Source organism: Perca fluviatilis, chromosome 7, assembly GCF_010015445.1.
Source record: "Perca fluviatilis chromosome 7, GENO_Pfluv_1.0, whole genome shotgun sequence".
NCBI classification, from domain to species: domain Eukaryota; kingdom Metazoa; phylum Chordata; class Actinopteri; order Perciformes; family Percidae; genus Perca; species Perca fluviatilis.
In genome coordinates this window covers 7000254-7004603 of record NC_053118.1, presented here as the reverse complement: position 1 = coordinate 7004603, position 4350 = coordinate 7000254, and positions in this window count along the sequence as shown.

The following is a 4350-nucleotide window of genomic DNA, read 5'->3' as shown; positions in this document are numbered from 1 at the left end:
CTAGGGTTAGCGCGTTTTGATAATCTTGACAGCCCGGGCGGGAGGAGTATATGCTTTTAACGAGTTACAAACGCCCGCCCGCTCAGTTTCACAGGTTCTGAAACGCAGTTGAAACATTTTCATTTATAACTATTTAGTTCACTTATTTGGCATGTTGATACATGCTTTATAGGGGGGAGGTGCACTCATTCTCTCGGATCTGTATTTTAAAAGAAAGTACCAATAACTACCTATAAAAAATTGCCATAGTGAAACCTACTCAGAACTTACTCTCGTTTGGGATTTTTGTACAACATCCAACAAGTGTTTTATTTTCCATTTTTACTGTAGGCCTATGTCTTGTAGGTTAAACATGAATCTGTATTTCATTGTACAGTTTTCATTTCACAGTTTTATATAATTACCTTTGTCGTGGCCTGTTTATGATGAATATGTCAGCTGGTATGATAATGCCTTTCTAGTATGACAAATGGAGGGGCATTGTTGGATTTGAATCTTGTGGTCCATCAGCACACAATATGTGTGAGCTGATTGAATGTGGGTGGGAGAAGTTACACTTATTTAGCTGCAGTCACTGAGAAGAAATTGTGTTTGAGAAAAAAGCAATAAGTTTTCATCTGTTACCTGCCGCATACTGCCTAAACCCTGGCAAAGAAAAGTCCATTCTAAATGGCCCCATGTTAATTTCCTGTTGCAGTGTATTTGAATGATATCAACTGACAGGAAGTTAAAAAGGGGCCAGGCTGTTGCCTAGCAATGGAATCCCATTAAAAAGGTCTATAGGATAGAGTCCTATTGGACTCTATCCTATAGGATTTATATATATGATACCACTATCGGATTAAGTCGGTATACCAAGGAGTTGTTGTCACTGTTTACCACTTTTTTTCAACCAAATTACTCCATGGGATTTTAAAGACTACATTAAAACACATTAGACACCTTGTGTGATCAGTAGGTGGCAGTGTAATGTCACACAAGCCCTGACTCTCTGTTCAGCAGTAACTGGCTGTCTGTTTGACAGATTCTGTGTTCTCTACAAGGTAATGAAAAATGCATGTGTTTTACATGCACTAGAGTCCTAGGTACTGTATTGCACTGGTGGTGGTGAAATATGGACCTGAATCCCTACTGAGCATGATCCCAGTTGAGCTGAGCCTGAGGCTGAACATGCTCCAACATAGGGCGTGTTCTGTTTGTCTTTGTTTTCCATCCTTATTACCGCTGGTCTCCAAAAAGAACGTATTTTGAGGACACATGGAAAGAAAGAGACGAAAGTGAAGGAGGTGAGACAGAAATGGGATAATTGCTTATTTTTATATCATCAGTCTCGCGTAGCCAAACCTCTCTCCTATCATCATAAAAACTATACATCCAGTACAGATGACATGGTCCTGTCTCAAACTTCAGTTCAATAGTCAATCATACAATGTAGACCATATAGTCCTTTAGAAGTCAGAGGAACAGCAGTGAGTAAAATAGAGTAGCCTACTTAAAATAAATTAAATGTCCTAACATTGTCCAGTTAACATGAACTGGCATGCCAACTGCAACTGTGGAAATCTCAGTAGTTCTATAAAAACCTAACAAAGGGGCAATTAGCCTAGCCAGACAGTTTTAGTGTTGGATTTTATTGGTAATGTGAGGCTGCAGTTCCCCCTGTTCTCCTCGTCATGGATTTAGACTCATTTGTAAATGGCTCACTTCCAATTAGACTCGCCAAAATACCTATAACACTTCTAGATCAAAAGTCCAAGTCCCAAACGGTTTACAAAATGAATTTGATTGAAAAAATTAGGAAGCAGGTTTGGTCTAGGCTGAAATATCATCTCATCATAATCATGAGGTTGACATGTTTTTTTTTTGTGTGTAAAATGTCCTAACAGCTATGAGATGGATTGCCATAAAATGAAGTACAATTGTGTTTGCTGATCCCCAGCATTTTCACTGATCCATTGAGATATACCCACATCTATTGGACGGATTGGTACAAATACTGTACGACTTTGGTGTTTCTCTAAATGTTCACCTATGCATTAGTCCAATCATGATTTGGTTCATGACCAAATACATGCAAAGCTAATGATATTCCTATCAGTCTACAGTCAGTCCACAAAGACAGTCCACATCCCAGAGGCCCTCTCTAGGACAATCTTCACCCCTGGTCAAGAAGGCTCACCAGTGTCTCTTATTCTTGAGGATACTGAAGAAAGTCCATCTGTCTCCTTAGATTCTGGTGAACTCTCACAGCTGCACCATCAAGAGCATCCTCACTGCCATACCATACTGGCAATGGTCCCGGACCGGAAAGCACTGCAGAGGGTGGTGAAAACTGCCCAACACATCACCGGTTTTGCAGAATCGTCAGGGGACACCTAGTTTTCACATTGCCAGACCTTCCTCCACAGCTCTGGAAGGTCTGGCTAGCCTACACAGCATTCCGGAATGGGAGAAAAAAATGCTCTGGTTTATTACCATTTCTTTAAACCAATCACAATCGTCTTGCGCTAAGCGCCAGACCTATCTCCTATCTAACTGTGCCTCTGCAAATTAACCTCGGGAAGGAACTTGTTTTGGTGGAACATGTGTACGTTCAAAAGTAGTTTTAGTCGTGCAACAGAAAACTCAGATTGGACAGATAGTCTAGCTAGCTGTCTGGATTTACCCTGCAGAGATCTGAGGAGCAGTTAAACATAGTCCTCAGAAATCCACTGGAGTTTAGAATTCCAACACAAAGACAACACATCCAGCCGAAAAGAAGGCCATACGGTGGAATTTCCTGGCAGCAACGGAGCAATCCCGGAAGTGGAAGGTCGTGGATATAGACTAAGCATAGTCCTCATAAATCCACCAGGGTTTAGAACGCCAACACAGAGAAAGCAGAAAGTGAGGGACATCGGGCCAAAACAAGGACATCCGGCAGAATTTCAGGCGGCGCCGGAAAAATCCTGGAAATGAAACGTCGTCAATATAGACTAGGGGACACATCCTCCACTCTGGGAGGCGCTACAGGAACATCTGTTCCAGGACCAGCAGGCTTAGGAACAACAGCTGTCATCTTGCTAAACTCTGCACCACCATCCACCTCCCAATCCCAGACAGCCAAGCACTACATTTATACCTGTCCATGCTGTATATACTGTCCTATTGAGTATTCATATTTATACCACTGTCTATACTGTACATGTGGGATCTATAGTGTAATTACTGTATTAATACCATACCTCCAGCTGTTTATTTTGTGTATAATGTCTTACTATTAGCATTACTGAAATCACGCTCTGCACGTGTGTTCTATACCCGCACTGCCTGCTCTTCAGCTCAGAACACTGCCTCTATGTTCACAAAGGCACATTGTGTTACATTGATTTATATGAAATGTGCCAGAGAAATAAAGTTTGATTGATTGATTGATATGTGTATCTTAGCAAATTCATACACACTGTTAATGCTGTATATGTCTAATCTTTTTATATACCTTACTGTTTATTCCGCATTCCAATTATTCTATGATGTATTCTGTATATACTCTGTACATTATTCTACACTTTACTGCTTCTTGCACTTCTGCTTAGATGCTAAACTGCATTTTGTTGTCTCAGTACCTGTGTGCAATGATAATAAAGTTGAATCTCAAATACTCTAAGCTAATCACTAATCAGCCGCTGCTGTACTTTGTGTTTAATGCTAATATATTTTGCAGAACATCCTGCTTGTATGTGTCTGCAGAGAAGTGTTTGTCCTTTACATTAAAAGGCAAAGCAGTTCGTTCTTGAGTGGGAGTATCCAGGGGGGCATAAGTAGCAGAAAAGCTCTCCTTCATTCATTCTTTCCATGTAACATACTGTCAATACAAACTGAAAAATCATGGTTGCAGCTGCTGCTGTGGTCCTGCTTTACGCCCTGCTATGCCCTACTACGCCCTGCTATGCCTACAACTATTATATCTAGTCATAGTTCCATTATCTTTATTGTTACTATAATTGCCTCTGTTCGTAATAACCACTGCTATAATTATTATGAATCATATCTCTGAATATCTGTATCAGTGTCTCAGATGCCCGCCCACCAAGAGCCTGGGTCTGTCCAAGGTTTTTGACTGATAGGAAGTTTTTCCTCGCCACTGTTGCACTAAATGCTTGCTCTTGGGGGAATTGTTGGGTCTTTGTAAATGATAGTGTAGTTTAGACCTACTTTATCTGTCATGAGATAGCTCTTGTTATGATGTAATACTATAAATAAAATTGAATTGAATTGAACTGAAAAGTGCCTTCTTGTCTGGTTGAAATATAGTTCAAGTAAAACTACATGTCACAGGCAGGAATTAGCCAGACTATGAGGTAAAGCAAC